Here is a 25,463-nt window from a genome sequence, read left to right on the forward strand (position 1 = left end):
TTATCCTCAACAATTCAATAAATAAATGATGGGGGTTTAGTTGGTGGATTGGCCAATGCACGGAAGCCTGTATACCGATTCAAGGTACCCCACCTTCATACAGGTCCTACACTATCACAGAGTCTTAAAACCTGACTACCACACTGCTGCATCATCTGCCTGCTAGATGTAATGTGTACCTGCCACAGACTTTATGGCTTTTAAAGGCACACTAGTCACCTATTGCACTGGCTCAAAGATGATTGCTAAAAAACAGCTGAGACAGGTTCAGGATAATAAAGTCCACACAGGGGTGCATGAGAAAGCTAGTGGCCACGGTTAATAAGAGCTAACCATAGATTAACCCCTTCATATACACACAGAGTAAAAACCACAGCACTCACCGCACCAGAAGCGGGGCACAGCTATGCACTTACCACTTACAGGGTGGGGTGCATGTAACACTGCACTCTCCACCACAGAAGCGGGGTACACAGCTGTACTTACCACTCACAGGGCGGGGTGCATGTAGCCCATGACCACATCGCTCTAATAAATACAAACAGAGAACCCAGCACTCACCAAAGTAAACTCACTTATCCTCAACAATTCAATAAATAAATGATGGGGGTTTAGTTGGTGGATTGGCCAATGCACGGAAGCCTGTATACCGATTCAAGGCACCCCAAGTGGTAAGTGGTAAGTGCATAGCTGTGCCCCGCTTCTGGTGCGGTGAGTGCTGTGGTTTTTACTCTGTGTGTATATATATACATACATATAGTAATGCCCCCAATTTAATAACAATATATAGTAATGCTGCCATGCTGCCTCTATAACTGGGAAATATTCTGTAGTAGTGCCCCTGGTGTAAAAAAAATAAATAGTATTGCCCTCATAATAATAGAAATATATAGTTGTGTCCACATTATGTTAGACATGAATTACCCCACACAGTGAAACCAGAGACATGTCCAGCAGCCCAGCCTGTGAAGAACAAAAGCCGCTCAGTGCCAGTGCGCCACACGAGAAAGTGAATGGACACAGCTGCACTGCTTCTCCCAGCAAGGGACGCTGTGGGAAAGTGCAATAAGGCTCCTCTCTTTACACCAGCCACCGCCGCCAGAGGAGGAATCATGATGTGACGTCATGACATCACTGTCGTGCTCCCAGTAAGCCTGACAAAGTGGGAGGCGTTGTCATGCTACCTAGCACCATGGCCTTGTTGCTTTGTGGCGCATTATAATTGTGGTAATGGCAGTCACGGATGGAAAGTGTGTGGCAGGTGGTACTGTATCAAATTCTTAATGGGTACTCCGTACCCATGTGTACCTGCATACTTGACCCACTGGTGGTAAAGAATAAAGACTGCCAGGTCAAGCATTGTTGTGAATAATTATATATCCTCTGTAAAGCGCTTCATAATATCTGGGGTCTATATGAACAGTTTAGCAGTCCTGATTCCCGATGTTGAATCTGGGAAATATGTTGAACTGGGGCAGCGTGAGACTCTGACTGGGACTATCCCACGGAATGCAGAAGGGTTTGCAACTATGCAATATAAGACAAACGGCATGCCGTATTGAATCATATGGATATAGGTCACCAGCATGTTCCTTTCAAATACAAGACGATCCTGATCCTGTATATACAGAATGGGTGGCAAACCTACCCCTGGATTTGAAACTGTTAAATCCCAAAACTATATGTAGAACTTATAATGCCCAGTGTGTCATGCTGAATCATTAAGGGGGTAATTCCGAGTTGATCGCAGCATCAAGTTTGTTAGCAGTTGGGCAAAACCATTTCTCCACTGCAGGTGTGGCAGATATAACATTTGCAGAGCGAGTTAGATTTGGGTGGGGTGTGTTCAAACTGAAATCTAAATTGCAGTGTAAAAATAAAGCAGCCAGTATTTACCCTGCACAGAAACAAAATAACCCACCCAAATCTAACTCTCTCTGCAAATGTTATATCTGCCCCTCCCCCCCCCCCCCCCCCCCCGCCCCTGCAGTGCACATGGTTTTAGCCAACTGCTAACAAATTTGATGCTGCGATCAACTCGGAATTACCCCCTAAATGTATAAAGTATATTTAAATTCTTTGTTAGCTCAATGTTTTTTGTAAACACACACACACGCACACACGCACACACACACACACACACACACACACACACACACACACACACACACACACACAATCTGCACACTCAAACAGTTACTGTGTATTCCCACCTATTATTATTATTATTATTTTACTTTATTTATATATTTATATTGCGCCACATGGGATCCACAGTGCCCAATTACAGAGTATATAAAGAAATAATCAAAACAGGAAAACAGTGACATACAATTCAAGACAATATAGGACAGGGTATATAGACATAGCTACGTCAGCAGACGATACTGAAATAAGTATCAGGGCAGCAGATTTGGTGCCATCAAAGGGAGTATTGAAAATAAGATAGGTTAAGTCAGAGATGGAAAAGCACATGAGGGAAGAGGGCCCTGCTTGTGAAAACTTACATTCTAAAAGGGAGGGTCATACAGACAGAGATAACACAGATGGGGTAGAAAGTGAGCTTGGGACAGAGGGCTTATGATGAGAGACGGCTGGGTTTGGTGAAGTGGGTATTGAGAGCTCGTCCGAAGTTTTGTAGAGAGGTGGAGTGTCTGAAGGAGAGAGGAAGAGAATTCCAGAGAAAGGCAACAGCATGTGAAAACTCTTGGAGGTATGAGTGGGAGGTAATCAGTGGACGCAAAGTGAGTACCAACGGGTGGTGGCAGCAGCTGCCGCCTGTGAGCAGCTGCTGTGATCACTCATGCAGGGAGGGAGAGGACACTGCTACCCCTCTTTTCCAGTGCAGCACACAGCAGCGTGTGCCATGTACTATGCTGGGGAGAGAAGCTGCTGCAACGGGTGGTCTTCAGTGTGCCGACTGATGGGATCTCGGCGCACAGTATACCGGCGCCGGAATCCCGACAGCCGGCATACCGACACTTATTCTCCCTCGTGGGGGTCCACGACCCCCCTGGAGGGAGAATAAAATAGCGTGGCGAGCGCAGCGAGCCCGCAAGGGGCTCATTTGCGCTCGCCACACTGACGGAAAGCCGGCGGTCGGGCTCCCGGCGCCGGTATGCTGGTCGCTGGGAGCCCGGCCGCCGGCATACCATACTGAACCCGCTGCAACAGCTGTCAGTCCTCATTCTCCCCGCACCCAAGTGTTTGCTGTCTACAGCTGGGAAGGGGTGGGGGGAGGTAGCTGAACCTGGGTCGGGGCCCCCAAGAAGCTCTGGCCCAGGCAAAGCGTACCCGCCCCCCCTTCCTCGGCGCCAGTGACCACAAGTTATATATATTTTTCAGCAATTGAAATATTTGTTATCATTGTTCGTAATGTGATGTTATTATTTTATTAAATTAATATAAAAATAGATATTTCTCTGCAAGAAAGCAGCACTCCTTGGGTTTTTCTTAACCTCCCAAACAAAGGTGTTACTGGGGGAATTATGATTTCAAAGGGCCTTATCCGTGCCATAACCCTCTGCCTTGTCCATTCTCGGTCCCCCAACTTGCGTTACTTGTGTTTAACTTAGCTGTAGTTGTATTTCTGAGACTGAGCTGGGAAACCTATAGTCATAATGGGGTTTACTGTAGTTATTGCAGCTGATGCGAGTTTGATGGATGTGTGAAGGGTAAAAGGTAATGCAGTGTTTCCCAATTTATCTGAATCACAGCGCCCTAGAGTATCGGCATATTTATCATGGCACCATTAGGCCAAAAGTTCCTTATTGAGAAATTCAGCAAAATGATAAAATGTTCTTACCTGTAATCTTTAGGTTAAGTTCTGAGGTGGTGGAATGGGTTGTACCTCCTTTTGTCCACATGTTATAACTGACAACCAGCAGCTTTGGTTTTGCCTATCACATTGATCACAAAATCATTTTCAGGCGCCCAGTGGCATCCCAGGGTGCCACAGTACCTAGCTTGGGAACAACTGGGTTGATAGAGAATGGTTGCTGCTTGGCTTGATTACCTGCTTGTGTCTGAATAGGAGGGATGAGGGTGTTCTAACATGTCAGGTACTGTAAGGGAGTGTTCATACAATTGCAAACACATGGCTTACTGGGACAAAGATGGATATATGACTAAGAAAGCTTTATTATTTCCAGGTGGTCAGGGGCAGAGGCATATAATGGATGATGATGGTGGTGGTGGTCCCCAACACTATCGAACCCATTGGGATTTACTTATTGGTGATTGTTTTATTGCTTGGGAATATAGTGTGTGTGTGTGTGTGTGTGTGTGTGTGTGTGTGTGTGTGTGTGTGTGTGTGTGTGTGTGTGTGTGTGTGTGTGTGTGTGTGTGTGTGGTTAAGCCAAAAATTAGTTGTTTCTGCTGTATTGGAAAATCTTGAGCAATTAAACTGATGCCTAATTAAAGAAATGGTTAAAAATATGGGTGCAAATGGAACATAAGTCTATGTAACGTGTGCCTGGCCTAAAACAGCAGGCATTTTAAGATTATTGCTGCTTTGGATTTGCAATTTAGAGCCTAATTGTAGCCAACTCTCCATAAGCGGAAATGTGTGTGTTGGGTCATGGTGTAGAAGAAGGACGGTCATGTTGATGTTGAGGTATTTTTAGGCTCTAAATTTCAGCCTAATATTTCTAATTTCTTTGGTATGAAACCCAAAATAGATTGATCTGTGATATTTCTGGTAAGAAGTTATGTTAAAAAGAAAAATGTGAACAGAAAATGTTGTTTTCTCTCTAGTTCTGTTGCCAGTGGGGTCTCCTACCCAGGCTGCAATTCATTTTTGCAGTCCAGTATGTCCAGACCTTGTAACAATGTGCATCCACAAAATGTTACTAGGAAGGGAATAAAAAAACATGGTTACAGCAGGGCCTTCATTAGATGATGAGCATGATCATTGCTGGATTAAAAATAGGCAGAGACATAGAAAATGGCCAGGGGCCTGAGTACTGAAGGGGGTGTGGGCAGAACTGGGGAGGCGTGGATATACCCCATAAAAAAAATGGAAATAGGTTTCCCTCAACAGCTGACCCAGGCGGGTGTAGTATGGTATGCCGGCGGCCGGGCTCCCGGCAACCAGCATACCGGCGCCGGGAGCCCGACCGCCGGCATAACGACAGCGTGGCGAGCACAAATTAGCCCCTTTCGGGCTCGCTGCGCTCGCCACACTGCGGCATTTATTCTCCCTCCAGGGGGGTCGTGGACCCGCACGAGGGAGAAAATCTGTCGGTATGCCGGCTGTCAGGATTCCGGCGCCGGTATACTGTGCGCCAGGATCCCGACAGTCGGCAACCTGAAGACCACCCGACCCAGGCAGCCGCCAAACTCCTCCAGCAAGCCCAGGCCCAGGAAATGAGTAGGCTTGCCCTTCCCCCCTTGGAGCTACTGACAACAGGGTGACTGGGTCAATCTCCCAGGGTCTCCCACACACAGGTACATTGCCAGCGCTAGGGCACTTTGGCAAATGTGAATTGGTGTTTCTGTGTGGCATAATGTGCACTGGGGGCACTAAAGTGTATTTAACACATTTGTGGCGCAGAGAGTTTTTATACATTATACTTTCTAATAACATGGCAGTGTATCATATAGATAATTTCATTGGTAGGGGTCCCCACAAGTTTGTGATCTTGGAGCTACGACAAATCTTAATCTTGCCCTGGGTGTACTAGAAGCCAAAGTGGCTTCCGTTAACAGATATGCTATATAGGAGCGGCAGAATGTATAATCAAACAGGAACCCTTTATTTATGTATAAACAAGATCAAACACATGCTGTAAACTTGACATCTGCATGTGTAATAGACAGTTGGGCCCAGTTGTCAAAATGACCCATGTCTAACAACTTTCTTCCCATTGGAAGCACTTTCCACTAATGGCATCCTTAATTGACAGTCCACTGTGCCATCCAGTCCTGCCTGAAAACAACAGACAGAGAAAATAAATGCAGAAAACTCTTCTGGAGCTTCTAGCGGCGTGACCGGCTCCTCCAGGCACATTTTCTAAACCTGAGTCTGGTAGGAGGGACATAGAGGGAGGAGCCAGCTTAGAGAGCTGAACTCAGAACTTGTCCGCTTTTCACGTCAACCAACCTATTGTGGTTCCGTCTGTGACGGACACCTCTGCTACTTCAAAGTCTTTGGATGTTGTGAGGGCTTTGAAGGTGTATGTAAAGAGAACAGTTAGTCGTTTTCTATGATCCCAATAAAATTGTGTGTCCTGCTTCAAAGCAGTCTAATGCACGCTGGATCAAGCTCACTATCCAGCATGCTTATTCCACGGCAGGATTGACGGTTCCAAAATCTGTACAGGCCCACTCTACTAGGTCGGTGGGTTCTTCTTGGGAGGCTGCCCGGGGTGTCTCGGCTTTACAGCTCTGCCGAGCAGCTACTTGGTCAGGTTCGAACACGTTTGCAAAGTTCTACAAGTTCGATGCTTTGGCCTCTGAGGACCTTCAGTTTGGTCAATCAGTTCTGCAGGAACCTCAGCACTCTCCCACCCAGTTTGGGAGCTTTGGTACATCCCCATGGTACTAAATGGATTCCCAGTATCCTCTAGGACAGTGTTTCCCAACCACGGTCCTCAAGGCACACTAACAGTCCTGGTTTTAGTGATATCCAGGCTTGAACACAGGTGACTTAATTAGTACCTCAGTTATTTTGATTTAACCATCTGTGCTGAAGCCTGGATATCACTAAAACCTGCACTGTTGGTGTGCCTTGAGGACCGCGGTTGGGAATGCCTGCTCTAGGACGTAAGAGAAAATAGGATTTTGATTACCTACTGGTAAATCCTTTTCTCGTAGTCTGTAGAGCAGAGGTTCTCAAACTCGGTCCTCGGGGGCACACACAGTGCATGTTTTGCAGGTAACCCAGCAGGTGCACCGGCAATTTTTTGGGTTTTTTGTTTTGGGTTCGGTTCCGCGGCCGTGTTTTGGGTTCGAAAGCGTTTTGGCAAAACCTCACCGAATTTTTTTTGTCGGATTCGGGTGTGTTTTGGATTCGGGTGTTTTTTTTCAAAAAACCCTAAAAAACAGCTTAAATCATAGAATTTGGGGGTCATTTTGATCCCATAGTATTATTAACCTCAATAACCATAATTTCCACTCATTTTCAGTCTATTCTGAACACCTCACACCTCACAATATTATTTTTAGTCCTAAAATTTGCACCGAGGTCGCTGGATGGCTAAGCTAAGCGACACAAGTGGCCGACACAAACACCTGGCCCATCTAGGAGTGGCACTGCAGTGTCAGACAGGATGGCCCTTCAAAAAAATACTCCCCAAACAGCACATGACGTAAAGAAAAAAAGAGGCACAATGAGGTAGCTGTGTGACTAAGCTAAGCGACCGTAGTGGCCGACACAAAAACCTGGCCCATCTAGGAGTGGCACTGCAGTGTCACGTAGGATGGCCCTTCAAAAAAATACACCCCAAACAGCACATGACGCTAAGAAAAAAAGAGGCGCAATGAGGTAGCTGTGTGACTAAGCTAAGCGGCCCTAGTGGCCGACACAAACACCTGGCCCATCTAGGAGTGGCACTGCAGTGTCACGCAGGATGGCCCTTCAAAAAAATACTCCCCAAACAGCACATGACTCAAAGAAAAAAAGAGGCGCAATGAGGTAGCTGTGTGACTAAGCTAAGCGACCCTAGTGGCCGACACAAACACCTGGCCCATCTAGGAGTGGCACTGCAGTGTCACGCAGGATGGCCCTTCAAAAAAATACTCCCCAAACAGCACATGACGCAAAGAAAAAAAGAGGCGCAATGAGGTAGCTGTGTGACTAAGCTCAGCAACCCAAGTGGCCGACACAAACACCTGGCCCATCTAGGAGTGGCACTGCAGTGTCACGCAGGATGGCCCTTCAAAAAAATACTCCCCAAACAGCACATGACGCTAAGAAAAAAAGAGGCGCAATGAGGTAGCTGTGTGACTAAGCTAAGCGACCCTAGTGGCCGACACAAACACCTGGCCCATCTAGGAGTGGCACTGCAGTGTCACGCAGGATGGCCCTTCAAAAAAATATTCCACAAACAGCACATGACCCTTCAAAAAAATACTCCCCAAACAGCACATGACGCAAAGAAAAATGAAAGAAAAAAGAGGTGCAAGATGGAATTGTCCTTGGGCCCTCCCACCCACCCCTTATGTTGTATAAACAGGACATGCACACTTTAACGAACCCATCATTTCAGCGACAGGGTCTGCCACACGACTGTGACTGAAATGACTGGTTGGTTTGGGCCCCCACCAAAAAAGAAGCAATCAATCTCTCTTTGCACAAACTGGCTCTACAGAGGCAAGATGTCCACCTCATCATCATAGTCCGATTCATTACCCCTTTCACTGTGTACAGCCCCCTCCTCACAGATTATTAATTCGTCTCCACTGGAATCCACCATCTCAGGTCCCCGTGTACTTTCTGGAGGCAATTGCTGCTGGTGAATGTCTACACGGAGGAATTGATTATAATTCATTTTAATGAACATCATCTTCTCCACATTTTCTGGAAGTAACCTCGTACGCTGATTGCTGACAAGGTGAGCGGCGGCACTAAACAATCTTTCGGAGTACACACTGGAGGGAGGGCAACTTAAGTAGAATAAAGCCAGTTTGTGCAAGGGCCTCCAAATTGCCTCTTTTTCCTGCCAGTATACGTACGGACTGTCTGACGTGCCTACTTGGATGCGGTCACTCATATAATCCTCCACCATTCTTTCAATGGTGAGAGAATCATATGCAGTGACAGTAGACGACATGTCCGTAATCGTTGGCAGGTCCTTCAGTCCGGACCAGATGTCAGCACTCGCTCCAGACTGCCCCGCATCACCGCCAGCGGGTGGGCTCGGAATTCGTAGCCTTTTCTTTGCACCCCCAGTTGCGGGAGAATGTGAAGGAGGAGCTGTTGACGGGTCACGTTCCGCTTGACTTGACAATTTTCTCACCAGCAGGTCTTTGAACCCCTGCAGACTTGTGTCTGCCGGAAAGAGAGATACAAGGTAGGTTTTAAATCTAGGATCGAGCACGGTGGCCAAAATGTAGTGCTCTGATTTCAACAGATTGACCACCCGTGAATCCTGGTTAAGCGAATAAAGGGCTCCATCCACAAGTCCCACATGCCTAGCGGAATCGCTCTGTTTTAGCTCCTCCTTCAATGTCTCCAGCTTCTTCTGCAAAAGCCTGATGAGGGGAATGACCTGACTCAGGCTGGCAGTGTCTGAACTGACTTCACGTGTGGCAAGTTCAAAAGGTTGCAGAACCTTGCACAACGTTGAAATCACTGCGCTTGAGACAGGTGCATTCCACCTCCTTTGCCTATATCGTGGGCAGATGTATAGGCTTGAATGGCCTTTTGCTGCTCCTCCATCCTCTGAAGCATATAGAGGGTTGAATTCCACCTCGTTACCACCTCTTGCTTTAGATGATGGCAGGGCAGGTTCAGTAGTTTTTGGTGGTGCTCCAGTCTTCTGTACGCGGTGCCTGTACGCCGAAAGTTGCCCGCAATTCTACTGGCCACCGACAGCATCTCTTGCACGCCCCTGTCGTTTTTTAAATAATTCTGCACCACCAAATTCAAGGTATGTGCAAAACATGGGACGTGCTGGAATTTGCCCAGATGTAATGCACGCACAATATTGCTGGCGTTGTCCGATGCCACAAATCCCCCGGAGAGTCCAATTGGGTTAAGCCATTCTGCGATGATCTTCCTCAGTTGCCGTAAGAGGTTTACAGCTGTGTGCGTATTCTGGAAAGCGGTGATACAAAGCGTAGCCTGCCTAGGAATGAGTTGGCGTTTGCGAGATGCTGCTACTGGTGCCGCCGCTGCTGTTCTTTCAGCGGGAGGCAATACATCTACCCAGTGGGCTGTCACAGTCATGTAGTCCTGAGTCTGCCCTGCTCCACTTGTCCACATGTCCGTGGTTAAGTGGACATTGGGTACAACTGCATTTTTTAGGACACTGGTGACTCTTTTTCTGAGGTCTGTGTACATTCTCGGTATCGCCTGCCTAGAGAAATGGAACCTAGATGGTATTTGGTACCGGGGACACAGTACCTCAATCAAGTCTATAGTTGGCTCTGAAGTAACGATGGATACCGGAACCACGTTTTTTACCGCCCAGGCTGCCAAGGCCTCAGTTATCCGCTTTGCAGCAGGATGACTGCTGTGATATTTCATCTTCCTCACAAAGGACTGTTGGACAGTCAATTGCTTACTGGAAGTAGTACAAGTGGTCTTCCGACTTCCCCTCTGGGATGCCGATCGACTCCCAGCAGCAACAACAGCAGCGCCAGCAGCAGTAGGCGTTGCACTCAAGGATGCATCGGAGGAATCCCAGGCAGTAGAGGACTCGTCAGACTTGCCAGTGACATGGCCTGCAGGACTATTGGCTTTCCTGGGTAAGGAGGAAATTGACACTGAGGGAGTTGGTGGTGTGGTTTGCGGGAGCTTGGTTACAAGAGGAAGGGATTTACTGGTCAGTGGACTGCTTCCGCTGTCGCCCAAAGTTTTTGAACTTGTCACCATAGGCGTGCGCAGGGGGGGTGCCTGTTGCGCACAGGCACCCCCTAATGTCCGGCAATCCGATCTCACATGCCTGATGCAGCGATCGCTGAGCAGGCTGATTACTGTCCCCTCTGCGTTGCACCCTGTCAGGACTGCATTACTGACCAGATGCCTGGGTTAATCAAGGGTGCCACTGCCACCGGCTTTCAAACTCCTGGCTCCACCTCAATGTACAAAAACAGCGTGATGTGACGTGATGACATCATGCTGCTCGCACGCCCACCCGTCACACGCCCACCTCTCTCCTTCTATTCTATGCCAATGCCAGCCACTGATGAGGAGCAGTATGCAGCCAGCGTTCCTCTTAGGAAGACAAATTCAATACTGGCAGGCGGTTGGCAGCAGCATTGACACGTAACGCGTTTTTCCAGCAGCAGTAACTAGTCTGCGACTGTCAGTGTCAGTGAGTGACTGCAGCTTGCAGGGGAAAGAGAGGGGGAGCCAGACCAGGCTGAGGAGGAGCAGTGTAATTGCAGTGAGTGCCATCAGGGGTGTTTGTTTAGTGCACACCACAACATCTGACAATGCATCTGCATTATTATGATTGGTACAACAGTGGATATTTTATATTACGTTGACTGTCAATAGATGGTGCTAGACACGCCCAAAAGGCAGTGCTAGACACACCCCTCCAACAGTGCACCCCCTAATAAAATGTGCTGCGCACGCCTATGCTTGTCACTGACTTATGATGAATGCGCTGCAGGTGACGTATAAGGGAGGATGTTCCGAGGTGGTTAACGTCCTTACCCCTACTTATTACAGCTTGACAAAGGCAACACACGGCTTGACACCTGTTGTCCGCATTTGTGTTGAAATAATTCCACACCGAAGAGCTGATTTTTTTTGTATTTTGACCAGGCATGTCAATGGCCATATTCGTCCCACGGACAACAGGTGTCTCCCCGGGTGCCTGACTTAAACAAACCACCTCACCATCAGAATCCTCCTTGTCAATTTCCTCCCCAGCGCCAGCAACACCCATATCCTCATCCTGGTGTACTTCAACACTGACATCTTCAATTTGACTATCAGGAACTGGACTGCGGGTGCTCCTTCCAGCACTTGTAGGGGTCGTGCAAATGGTGGAAGGCGCAAGCTCTTCCCGTCCAGTGTTGGGAAGGTCAGGCATCACAACCGACACAATTGGACTCTCCTTGGGGATTTGTGATTTCGAAGAACGCACAGTTCTTTGCTGTGCTTTTGCCACCTTAAGTGTTTTCTTTTTTTCTAGCGAGAGGATGAGTGCTTCCATCCTCATGTGAAGCTGAACCACTAGCCATGAACATAGGCCAGGGCCTCAGCCGTTCCTTGCCACTCCGTGTCGTAAATGGCATATTGGCAAGTTTACACTTCTCAGACGCTTTTAATTTTGATTTTTGGGTCATTTTTTTACTGATCTTTTGTGTTTTGGATTTTACATGCTCTGTACTATGACATTGAGCATCGGCCTTGGCAGACGACGTTGATGGCATTTCATCGTCTCGGCCATGACTAGTGGCAGCAGCTTCAGCACGAGGTGGAAGTGGATCTTGATCTTTCCCTATTTTTTTAACCTCCACATTTTTGTTCTCCATATTTTAATGCGCACAACTAAAAGCCACCACAGGTATACAATGTAGATGGATGGATAGTATAGTATTATATTACTTATGGAGGACGAGTGACGACACAGAGGTAGGTACAGCCGTGGCCTACTGTACTGCTATATATATATAATATACTGTATAATATAATAACGGACCTGGTGGACACTGTCAGCAGACTGCTAAACTAGTATGAAGAAAAAAAAAAGCCACCACAGGTATACAATGTAGATGGATGGATAGTATAGTATTATATTACTTATGGACGACGAGTGACGACACAGAGGTAGGTACAGCCGTGGCCTACCGTACTGCTATATATATATGATATACTGTATAATATAATAACAGACCTGGTGGACACTGTCAGCAGACTGCTAAACTAGTATGAAGAAAAAAAAAGCCACCACAGGTATACAATGTAGATGGATGGATAGTATAGTATTATATTACTTATGGAGGACGAGTGACGACACAGAGGTAGGTACAGCCGTGGCCTACCGTACTGCTATATATATATATATATATATATATATAATATACTGTATAATAATAACGGACCTGGTGGACACTGTCAGCAGACTGCTAAACTAGTATGAAGAAAAAAAAAGCCACCACAGGTATACAATGTAGATGGATGGATAGTATAGTATTATATTACTTATGGACGATGACTGACGACACAGAGGTAGGTACAGCCGTGGCCTACCGTACTGCTATATATATATGATATACTGTATAATATAATAACGGACCTGGTGGACACTGTCAGCAGACTGCTAAACTAGTATGAAGAAAAAAAAAAGCCACCACAGGTATACAATGTAGATGGATGGATAGTATAGTATTATATTACTTATGGACGACGAGTGACGACACAGAGGTAGGTACAGCCGTGGCCTACCGTACTGCTATATATATATGATATACTGTATAATATAATAACAGACCTGGTGGACACTGTCAGCAGACTGCTAAACTAGTATGAAGAAAAAAAAAGCCACCACAGGTATACAATGTAGATGGATGGATAGTATAGTATTATATTACTTATGGAGGACGAGTGACGACACAGAGGTAGGTACAGCCGTGGCCTACCGTACTGCTATATATATATATATATATATATATATATATATAATATACTGTATAATAATAACGGACCTGGTGGACACTGTCAGCAGACTGCTAAACTAGTATGAAGAAAAAAAAAGCCACCACAGGTATACAATGTAGATGGATGGATAGTATAGTATTATATTACTTATGGACGATGACTGACGACACAGAGGTAGGTACAGCCGTGGCCTACCGTACTGCTATATATATATGATATACTGTATAATATAATAACGGACCTGGTGGACACTGTCAGCAGACTGCTAAACTAGTATGAAGAAAAAAAAAGCCACCACAGGTATACAATGTAGATGGATGGATAGTATAGTATTATATTACTTATGGAGGACGAGTGACGACACAGAGGTAGGTACAGCCGTGGCCTACCGTACTGCTATATATATATATATATATATATATATATATATATATATATATAATATACTGTATAATAATAACGGACCTGGTGGACACTGTCAGCAGACTGCTAAACTAGTATGAAGAAAAAAAAAGCCACCACAGGTATACAATGTAGATGGATGGATAGTATAGTATTATATTACTTATGGAGGACGAGTGACGACACAGAGGTAGGTACAGCCGTGGCCTACTGTACTGCTATATATATATAATATACTGTATAATAATAACGGACCTGGTGGACACTGTCAGCAGACTGCTAAACTAGTATGAAGAAAAAAAAAGCCACCACAGGTATACAATGTAGATGGATGGATAGTATAGTATTATATTACTTATGGACGACGACTGACGACACAGAGGTAGGTACAGCCGTAGCCTACCGTACTGCTATATATATATATATATATAATATACTGTATAATAATAACGGACCTGGTGGACACTGTCAGCAGACTGCTAAACTAGTATGAAGAAAAAAAAAGCCACCACAGGAGTGTTTTTCAGGCAGACAAACGTATACTGGACTGGTGGTCACTGTCAGCAAAGCTGTGCACTGTACTCCTGCTATATCTGCTCCCCAGTCCCCACAATTAGGCAGTGTGAGCAGTGCACTCATCACAGATATATCATGCAGCAGTGCAGCACACTGAGCACAGATATGGTGGAGCGTTTTTTTCAGGCAGAGAAACAACGGATTAAACTCACTGGTGGTATTATAATCAAAACCCTGCACTGTACTCCCTAACAGCTGCTCCCCGTCCCCAATCCTCCCCACAATTATAACTAAGTCACTCTTCTATACTATAACGGAGAGGACGCCAGCCACGTCCTCTCCCTATCAATCTCAATGCACGTGTGAAAATGGCGGCGACGCGTGGCTGATTATATAGAATCCGAGTCTCGCGAGAATCCGACAGCGGGATGATGACGTTCGGGCGCGCTCGGTTTACCCGAGCCACACGGGAGAATCCGAGCACGGCTCGGACCCGTGTAAAAAGGCTGAAGTTCGGGGGGGTTCGGTTTCCGAGAAACCGAACCCGCTCATCACTAGTATTTATTACTCACTGACACATTTTAAAAGGTCCACAGGTGGAGCTAATTATTTCACTTGCGATTCTGTGAGGAGACCTGCAAAACATGCACTGTGTGTGCCCCCGAGGACCAAGTTTGAGAACCTCTGCTGTAGAGGATACTGGGTGCCCGCCCAGTGCTTCGTTCTTCCTGCACTGCTACTTGGTTAAGTATTCTGGTTTGTTCAGCTGTTGCTGTTCATGTTTCAAGTTTGGTTAGCATGGCTTTCCTCTTGTTGCGTGCTGATTCGTAATCTCACCACTTTTCTTATCTATCCTCTCAAAGTCTGTCCGCCTCCTCGGGCACAGTTTCCTAGACTGAGTCTGGTAGGAGAGATATAGCGGGAGGAGCCAGCGCACACTATCAAATTCTAAAAGTGCCCAAGGCTCCTACTGGACCCGTCTATACCCATGGTACTAAATGGATTCCCAGTATCCTCTAGGACGTAAGAGAAAATCACTTTCAGTGTGAAGCCAGCTGCCAGTGCATTGGCTGGTGACAGCAGGGCTAAATGGGTCCTTACTGTAGGAGGGTTGATCTTACTAGGTAAAATCTGCCATTACCTGTTCTTTACTTTAAATGATGCTGGTTTCATGGGATCACTATGTAAACCTGGGCGTCGGGATCCTGGGCGTCGGTATGCCGAAAGTGGGATCCAGACTACGGGTATGCCGGCAGTGGGGTGAGTGCTAGCAAGCCCCTTGCGGGCTCACTGTGCTCACCGCGCTGTGGGCACGGTGGCTCACTGCGCTTGCCACTATGGGTGTTGTGTATACCCATAGAGGGGGGAAAGCCCGTGGTGCTGGGATTCTGACGTCAGTATTTTGCAGCTAGTCGGGATGCCCATATGCCAAAGCAAATGCTGCTATTACACATTAAATAGGTATTTAGGCTGTTCAGTTATTTTACTGATGTTCAAGTATCTGCATAAATTTAACCCAAGGCAACAGCTCAGTTCTACCCATCATTGTTCTAGTAGTTTACAAAAATAAAAGTCTAATTTTTTACTCTTTTTGTGTGCACCATTTTTTCCCCATTAATGTTCTTACTATAATGCTTACTACATACAGTAAGTCTCAGCTGTAACTTAAGTAAATTGCTATAGATGTGCCCTTACTCTCCTAGTGTTTTCTGCACAATATTTTAACACAAGGTTAAAATCATTAACGTCATTATATCTCGTTTTTAAATGCAATCTCCAAGCAAACTCTTAACTGCTCCTGTTTGTACTGGTCACCTTTTCTTACATGCAGGCTTGGACTGGCCCACAGGGGTACAGGGGAAACCACCGGTAGGCCCCACTGCCTGGGGCCCACCTCCTGCTGTAAGGATCAGGTTCTAGACTGTGAACTTGAATTATACATCATACATATGTTACCTTATACTGCACTATGGTGTATTTTCTACAGTGCATTGCTGTTATTGATCTGGTACAATATCATGCATGCAGCAGATGAATTTACTGCATACTTGCCTACTCTCCCGGAAAAGCCGGGAGGCTCCCGAAAATCGGGTGAAACTCCCGCCCCCCCGGGGAAGTGGGCAAGTCTCCCGGAATGCCACTCACCCCCGCCGCATCCCCCCGCTCACCTCATCCCCTGGCTTCCCTCCACTATGCGGCAACCTGTCAGACAGAAGGGGGTGGGGTGATGACGCGATTCGTGCTAAATCGTGTCATTGTAGCCCCGCCCTCAGCTTTACAATGCCGGTAATGTAGGCATTGTAAAGCAGGGGGCGGGGCTACTATGATGTGTTCGCGTCACCTCGCCCCCGTTCCGCCTCCTTTACGCCCCCTGCTTTGTGACCTGGCTGCTCCCTCCCGGAGGGAGCATCCTAGATGTAGGCAAGTATGATTTACTGTATATATTTATGAAGGGGCCCAGACGTTCCACTCTCTAATGGTTAGTCAAACCAATGAGGTGGCAGGCGACACCCCCTCTGCGGACTGGTCACACCCCTAACATAGGCCCCTACCACTGCATTACCCCGGTGGGTCCTACATGCCCCAGTCCGACACTGCTTACATGTACCTAAGGTTTGTGTTTCCCTTTTGCTGTGTGAGCAGAGTTACAGTAATCTGGCCACCTCCAGTCAGTAACATACACCCCTCTACCTAGGGTCACTGCTAAAGCCAGCATGGTCACTGTACCAATGGCACCCTGCAGAGGCACCCCGCCACCCTTTTCCACCTTGTGGGGTGTCAGTGGAGGCAACACCTCTACACAGAAAGGCACTACACAGATAGGTGCTACATAAGCACCCAGCATCCTTTTCCTACTCCCAGACACTTGATGTTTAATGAGGTCATATATGCTAGGGGTGTCGTTTGCCAGCCCAGAGCGCAGAAATGTCCAGCTTCAGCACTCTCAACACCCTCTCCTGTGTCACATGTACTAATCTTTGGAATCTCTGGGGTAAATGTATTAGATTTTAATCTATTTTATATAGATATAAATCGATTTTGTGTTCCATGGGCTAAATTGCACATTTACTAACAGTTAAAAATCAATATAAAAAATGTGTCTGTTACTAAATGTGTGATTTAGCCCTCGAAACACAACATTGATTTAGATCAATTTAAAAATTGTTTAAAATCATTCTTTAGTAAATATACCCCTCAGAAATGTACCATAAGTGGGCCAATGTACAAAATGTGAGCAATGCACTCTGCTCCCACAGCCACTGTTCTGGTCCATGTCTGCCCTGCTTTTCTCTTGTTTGAAAAAAATTGTACACTTATCCCCCTTAGGCAGGGCTGTATTATCCATTAGGATGACTAGGCTGAAGCCTAGGGGCCCCGCAGGGACTAGGGCCCATTTTCTTTTTTTTGTTGAGGCACTATTACCTGTGCCCAGAGCCATAAGTAGGTGTGTGCAGAAGGTGCATTGGCCACAGCACACTTGCACTGTGGGCGCACCTTTTACATACACCATGAGTGGCCGCATATCCTTCCCGCTGACGGCTGCCCTCCCGCTCCCCTGTACCTGCCGCCCGCAGCCCCAAGCTCCGCCAGCTGGAGCCTCTGCCGCTGATCGCTGTGTATAATCAGCGGCAGCAATGAACAACACTTTATGCCATCTGTGCTGCTGCGCTCCCGAGTCCCGCGGCCCGCCCCTCTCTGTCTTTGAAGTGTAGTGTTCTGTACAGGAGACAGGCAAAAGCGCATAAAGAACGTGTTGTCACGTAAGTGCCTACACTACACTACACTACACTATATTACACTACACTATACTACACTATATTACACTACACTACACTACATTACACTACACTATGTTACACTACCCGGTATCCTGGGGAAGGGGGAGGGGGGATGGGAGGCAGCGTCAATGATAAGCCGCCTCTATGATAAGCTATGGTGGCTTATTTACTTTAATTAATTATAGTGGCTGTTTTCCATTTTTATGTGAAAGAGGTATGTGTGTGTGTGTGTGTGTGTATATATATATATATATATATATATATATATTATATATACACACACACACACACACACACACACACACACACACACACGTATGCGTGTGTGTGTGTGTGTGTGTGTGTGTTTGTGTGTGTATGGAAACCTCCCCCCCCCATGAAGATCCTGCATTTGCCCCTGCTCCTGCTGGATCTACTTTTCTCATGTTCTTAGTGCTGGAGGCCATGGTGGTGGAAACATGTCCAGAGCTAGTTGGGAATCACTTTGTCTGTGTAGTCCAAGGAGGACAGGAGTCACTGGAGCTCGGGGATATTGGGCAGATCGGCTGTTGGGGCTGAAGTGGGGTGATTTGAGCATCGTCTCACCGAGACAATAGCATTCCGGACCTGGTGGTAAGAGCAGCACTCTGTACCCAGGTCTCTCCTAGTTTCTGCGGGGACCACTGACACAGCTCCAGCTCTGCCTGCCTCTAGGTGCCCAGTATCCATCACTGCCCATTAACCCACCGTCTATCCAGAGTACCTACTGCCCAGTATCCATCACAGCCACTGTCCTGTCCATCATATATATAAGATAAAGGCACACACATACATATTATTTATATATCTGCCTGCTGTATTGCGTGAAAGGGAACTCTACCTGCCATAATGTGTAAAAGGGGGAATCTACCTGCCGTAATGTGTAAAAGGGGACTCTGCCAGCCGTACTTTGTAAAAGGGGACTCTACCAGCCATACTGTGTAAAAGGGGACTCTACCAGCCATACTGTGTAAAAGGGGACTCTTACCAGCTGTAATGTGTAATATGAGGCACTGCCTGCCGTAATGTGTGTAAGTGGCGCTACTGTGTGGCATAATTTGAATAATGGAGACTACTGTGAAGCATAATATGAATTGGTATTACTCAGCTGGCAGACTGCGAAGAACATTGCAACCATCGGTCACAATGTTGATCCCAGGCTGTGACGCAGTCACGGCGCTGGGATTGCAAATACAGCAAGGAGGTGTTTAACACCTCATATTGCATTTGCCTGTGAGCAGTTTTACAAATGCGATCCATGCTGAATGAGGGCCTCTGGACCATGAATTAATGGGGGTAATGCCTTCCTGAAATACTTACCAGTCCTATAAGTTTCTAAATCTCGTTTTACCAAGGAACAAGTCATCCTGCACCATCTGTAGACAGAAAATATACTGTACAACCAAATAGTGTTTTGTTAACAGTAAAAAGTCCCCTAGAGATCAACAAAATTGGTATAATAGCTGAATCTAAATACTCCTTAAATCACAAACTTTTTCCAGCAGTGAAGGGGAACATCGGACCAATGTGTGAATACCAGAAAAGTTACATTTTACTGTTCATCACACGCTCATTATTTTCTATTAGAATATGCAGATGTACTGAGATTTTAAAAGGGTTAACAAAGTATCCATGTGCTACAAAGATCTTGATTTTGTACTGCATTTAAAGGTTCACAACTTCTGATCCAAGGAATTTACCCAAAAAGGCTACCCCAACCTGATTAATACTAACTAGTATCATGTTGTGGAAGCACGCACCCATTGCCTTTCTCTCCAGCACAGCTCTAAAACGATGCTGCTCACTTCATTAAGATGCTAATTGATATAATAATATGCCTGAACCCCTGAGTTGACGACACAGCTGGTTGTAGGAGCTATGAATATCTCTGAGTCAGGCTGTGCCGGCTGCGGCTTTAAACAGAAGATTAACCCCCTATAAGCAAGCTCTCCAAGACTCCAGGTTGCTGCCAAATTACCATGTGTCTGACTGAAGAGCTCAGGGAACAGACGCATTACAATGATAGACCTGACTACTTTTTGCAAAGTGATCTTTTGGTCACATTTAGTGTGGTACTCCAAAATAGTATTAATGTGTGGCTCTTACATTATGACGAAGAAACATTTACCTGTACTTATTATTACTATTGGGGGTAATTCCAAGTTGATCGCAGCAGGATATTTTTTAGCAGTTGGGCAAAACCATGTGCACTGCAGGAGGGGCAGATATAACATTTGCAGAGAGAGAGTTAGATTTGGGTGGATTATTTTGTTTCTGTGCAGGGTAAATACTGGCTGCTTTATTTTTACACTGCAATTTAGATTGCAGATTGAACTCACCACACCCAAATCTAACTAACTCTCTCTGCACATGTTATATCTGCCTCCCCTGCAGTGCACATGGTTTTGCCCAACTGCTAAAAAATTTCCTGCTGCGATGAACCTGGAATTACCCCCATTATCTTTTATTTATATGGCAAGTATCCATAGACTACAGGGCAAAATGACAACTAATAAACCGGGATGCAATTTACCTACAATCAAAATCCTGACGGACTAAATACCGACAACCATTGACTGATGGTCAAAATACTGACATGGTCAAAATACCAACATTAAAAATGTCGACACTGTCAAAATACAGATATTTAAAATGTTGACAGGTCAAAAAAACGACACACGTTTTTCATGATTTTTTTTACTGAAACCGACTTGTTCATACTTTACCATCACAGTGGACGTGGAGGGGGAATATAATAGTGTGCCCAGCGCAGCGAGCTATGCAAGGGGATGCGGTACACTTATACGGTGTCTATGTTGACCTATGTCAACATACACACACTAACATTTGTTTAAAATTCGCTTCGATTTTTGACATGTCAACATTTTAAAGGTCGGTATTTTGACCGTGTCGACATTTAAAATGTTGGTATTTTGACCTTGTAGATATTTTGACCATCGGTCAGTTGTTGTCGGGATTTTGATTGTAGGTAAATCATACTGAGCTCAAATAAACCTTTCAGACTTACTTTAAAGTCCTGGGAATTTGCGCGTGAACGTGTATCAACCCGGGATTTCTGTAGGTCTGTAACACGTTCCCAGGTCTGCGCTCCTGCTATTAAACATGGATGTGTGTATCTGAGTGTGATGTGTGTGTGTATATGACATGTATGTGTGTGTATATGACCTGTCTGTGTGCCATGAGAGCAGCCTGGCAGCCCTGGCTTGTAGAATAAAAACAAATACCAATAACAACAAATACCTGACTCTACGGTACCCCGCAGCGCTGTGGATGTTAGGCGGCCAACTACGGGTCCTAGATATATCGAGACACAGGATTACAACCCCACTGCCGCTTTGATCTATCAACCAGCACGGCTGCAAGCTTGATTTCTGGAAGCTTACAGGTACTCATAGTCGGTCATTATTGACCATTTCATCTTTACTGATTGCTGGTTACTAATACATCTGAAAGTAGAGCAAGTTCAGCTGATTTAACTACCAAATAGGCTGGCCAGCCTAAAAGTTATATCAAATATCCATCAAATCTCTTGGACTACAAAACAATTTGATACTTTTTTTCTGATAATACAAGGTTACCATATTAAGCTACTTCACAAGAGTTATTATTAATAGAGCTTCTTGGGAACAAAGTTTCTATATGGACATTGGTAGATATTTTAGATGAAGTCATTACAGTTTCATTTAATGATAACAAATATGGTCACTCTGAGGTTATTTTAATTATTCTAATTATTTGAAGTATTAAACCTTTTTAAATTTATATTGTATATTCTTCCTTCTGCGCACGTATTGGTATTTGTTGTTTTTGTCTGTATTTTCAATCGAGGGGCTGGCAATTTCCCCTCATTTCCAATATATGCAGCATTAGGGATTCCCTAGGAGTAAAAAGTACAGGCACCTTCTCTTTCTCTTTTCTTCTTTTGATATGGGTTGTAGAATGCCATAATTGATTTTTACAGTCACTTAAAGAACAACACTGCCTGGCTGAATAAAGACTGGATCAGAAGTGGAAGAGTGCAGTAGATATTATGGGACTCGCCTTGCTCTTGACAACTTTTACTTTTTTTTTAGTGTTCACCACGCTGCAGGCAGCAGACAGCTAGTTGTCAGTATGGCATTGCCTAGTGTGTACAAGATACTATGGGCCAGATGCATCATCGCTTGGAAAGTGATAAAATGGAGAGAGAAAAAGTACCAGCCAATCAGCTCTTAACTGCCATTTTTCAAACACAGGCGGTGACATGTCAGTTAGGAGCTGATTGGCTGGCACTTTTTCTTTCTCCATTTTATCACTCTCCAAGCGATGATGCATCTAGCCCTGTATAACAAACTGAAACTTGTGGACCCCAGATCGCAGGCAAAATTTATTTTTTGAATGGGGTACAACTTCTGTTATTCCACACAAAACTGTTATGTTCGTATGGAATTATTCTGTAGGTAGTTTTCTATCATTCTTTTCCTTGACTTTATATTATCTACATTATCAATAACAACAACAACCATGACCAGAGTAAGGACTGGGGAGAACCATAGACTGAAGAGGTATGGGGGTCCTCTGGACATGGTACAGTGAGAATGTAGCAGTTTTCAACAGCTGTGAATCTGAGGTACCTGGGTCCAGTGCCAGATTAAGGTCCACATGGGCTTGGAGCTGAAATTTACATAGGGCCTATTATATGGGGCCTCCAAGGGTGTGACTAATGATGCAGAGGGGCATGACCAGTAGAACCCATTACTATACTTACACAGCTGCACCTGTTGCTACACTCAAACCACAGAACCCATTACTACACTCATACAGCAGAACCCGTTACTACACACACACACACACAGCACCCCTTACGACACTCACACGGTATGTGTGTGTCGTGTATACTGTGTGTGTATATTTAGGTTTGTGTGTACTTTATGTGTGTGTAGTGTGTATATGTGGTGGTGGGGGTTGGGGTGTGTATTTTATGTGTATGTAGTGTGTACTGTGTGTATATTTGGGTGTGTGTAGTGTGTACTGCGTGTATATATTTGGGTGTGTGTGTACTTTATGTGTGTGTAGTGTGTACTGTGTGTGAATATTTGTATGTGTGTGTGTAGTGTGTGTATGTGGTGATGGGGGTCTGTGTGTATATTTTACGGTATTTATTATGTGAGTAGCAGCTGAGGAGGGAAGGGGTTCCAATAGCCCTTAGAAATTGAATGCTTAGCGTATATAACTCCCAGCGCTCACTCCTAAACAAATAATATCACATATGCAGTTTACATTTACATTCTGATATAATCCAATTTATTAGGATATAAAGCATAAAAACTCGATATTATTTACAGTTTATATGGTTTATATAATGCTGATGGTCCTAATACTGGTATACATAGACAGTATAATATATAACACAAAAAAAAAAAAAAATTTAACATTTAAAATGCCATTTGAATAATTTCAGCAGGACCCAGGTTATAAACTTGTAGACCAATTTCCTAGATGTGCCTGCTAAGCAATTGAGTCTGGTCCATTGCTTAGACTGAATTTTGTTAAATTACATTTTCTGTGAGAGGAGTGTGCAGTGGATGAAATAAATGTAAGGGAGCACTGTAACATGGCATAATTTGAACTGGAGGCCACTGTAATGTGGCACAATATGAAATGCAGGGCGCTGTAATGTGTTATAATCAGATTTGCTCATTGCAATGTGGAGGGCACCATAATATTGCATAATAAGAACTGGAACACTTTAATGTGGCACAATATGTATTGGAGGCACTACAGTGTGGCATAGTATGAACTGGAGCACTGTAACATGGCATAATTTGAACTGGAGAGCACTCTAATGTGGCACAATATGAACAGTGGGCATTGCAATGTGGCAAAATATGAACTGGGGATACTGTATGCCATAGTGTGAATTGGGAATACAGTGTGGCATAATGTGTACTGGCAGCCCTACAGTGTGACATCATATAATCTAAGCAACAACGATTGTTCATAAAATAAACTAGGGCACTACTATGTGGCATAATATTAACTAGGGCACTACGCTGGTAAAGAAAATAAACCAGGGCACTATTATCAGTCATAAATTAAATAACTGTTGCAGAGAGTTGTCTCTCAAGAAGCATTGGGACAGTGGTCCCTTCAGTACGTTGCTATGGGATCCCCTACATGGGGATAGAATTGCCCCCATACTGTGCTAGTGGTAGGGGACCCTTGGTGGTGGGGCCCCTGGGCTGCAGCCTTAAATATGGCCCAGACAATAATATTGCACCCCGAAGAATCCATGCTAGATTTATGCGATTTCTTTCTGTTATTTTCTGCGCTGCAATAAGTCTTCTTTACATTAAGCCTACAGTATAATTAGTGTATAGTCATACTGGATCACATGGGAACACATAATAGTAACCCTGACACATATGTAACAGTAAATAACATCACATGGAAGAAAGCAGCATATAATGATAAAAAAGAACACTGTATTACAGTAAATAGTGGCAGGATACGAAAGAGTAGAAGAATGGCCATCAAATAACGACTGGATATAATGTAAGAGGATGAATACTTTGACATTAGCAACATTTAGCAGTGCTTTTAGGTCTTCATGTGGGACATGTCTAGTGATATCTGAAGCACTAAGCCACCCCAAACCCTCCTCCCCTTACTTACAACAGTGACCTAAAATTGGGACTGCCCTCAATGGTGTGCTGCACTTTGCGTGTTGCATTCTACTACCAACTACAATCTCCCTGTAACGATTGTTTAAAAGAATCAAGTATGTTTTGTAAAAACATGTCATATAGATGAACATCAGCAAGGGCATAGCTACCATAGGTCCAGGCAGGGCAGCTGCTATAGGGCTCAGAGCTGAGAGGAGCCCACCTACTCTGTCAAAGTTACATGTGTAATATACATTTCTCTTACGTCCTAGAGGAAACTGGGGTCCACCTTAGTACCTTGGGGTATAGACGGGTCCACTACGAGCCTTGGGCACTTTAAAAAGTCAATAGTGTGCGCTGGCTCCTCCCTCTATGCCCCTCCTACCAGACTCAGTTTATAAATTGTGCCCGGAGGAGCCGGTCACGCTTAGGGAAGCTCCTGAAGAGTTTTCTGCATTTATTTTCTGTTTGTTGTTTTCAGACAGGGCTGCTTGGCACCAGCCTGTCTGCTTCGTGGGACTTAGGGGTGGGGGGGGGGGGGAACAGCCCAACCTCACCTCCTGTAGGGTTAATGCAGGGCTGGTTCCGGGGCTTCTTGCGCCCCGGGCGGCATTAGGGGGCGTGGCTTCATACAGGGGGCGTGGTCAGTTACGGCCCCTGTACTGCAGTAGGATGTGCGGTGCGCGATGACGTCATCGCGCACCGCACAGCAAAGGTCCTCTCCACGAAGGAAAACTAGATGCTAAGCGTCTGGTTCCCTTCATGGAGAGGACCTTTGCTGTGCGGTGCGCGATGACGTCA

At 45.3% G+C, this 25,463-nt stretch overlaps 1 protein-coding gene and 1 long non-coding RNA gene across 5 annotated transcripts in view; one reads left to right on the forward strand and one right to left on the reverse strand.

Moving 5' to 3' along the window:
• The window catches only part of LOC134958149 (uncharacterized), a 35,119-nt gene extending 13,752 nt beyond the window's left edge, over positions 1–21,367 (reverse strand). The window contains exons 1-2 of the long non-coding RNA XR_010186889.1: positions 21,259–21,367; positions 19,318–19,373 (exon numbers count right to left, since the gene is read on the reverse strand). This is a non-coding gene — a long non-coding RNA (uncharacterized LOC134958149). The remainder of the gene's footprint in view (positions 1–19,317; positions 19,374–21,258) is intronic.
• KCNJ4 (potassium inwardly rectifying channel subfamily J member 4) overlaps positions 1–25,463 on the forward strand; it is a 189,760-nt gene that overhangs the window by 65,834 nt on the left and 98,463 nt on the right. Inside the window, exon 1 of one of the 4 annotated variants that reach the window (XM_063940544.1) lies at positions 21,285–21,403. The exons of the other annotated variants lie outside the window; for them this stretch is intronic. The gene's annotated coding sequence lies outside the window, so the exon portion shown is untranslated. Of the gene's footprint in view, positions 1–21,284; positions 21,404–25,463 lie in introns of those variants that run through there. 4 annotated transcript variants of the gene reach the window in all.

Source organism: Pseudophryne corroboree, chromosome 9, assembly GCF_028390025.1.
Source record: "Pseudophryne corroboree isolate aPseCor3 chromosome 9, aPseCor3.hap2, whole genome shotgun sequence".
In the NCBI taxonomy this organism is placed as follows: Eukaryota; Metazoa; Chordata; class Amphibia; order Anura; family Myobatrachidae; genus Pseudophryne; species Pseudophryne corroboree.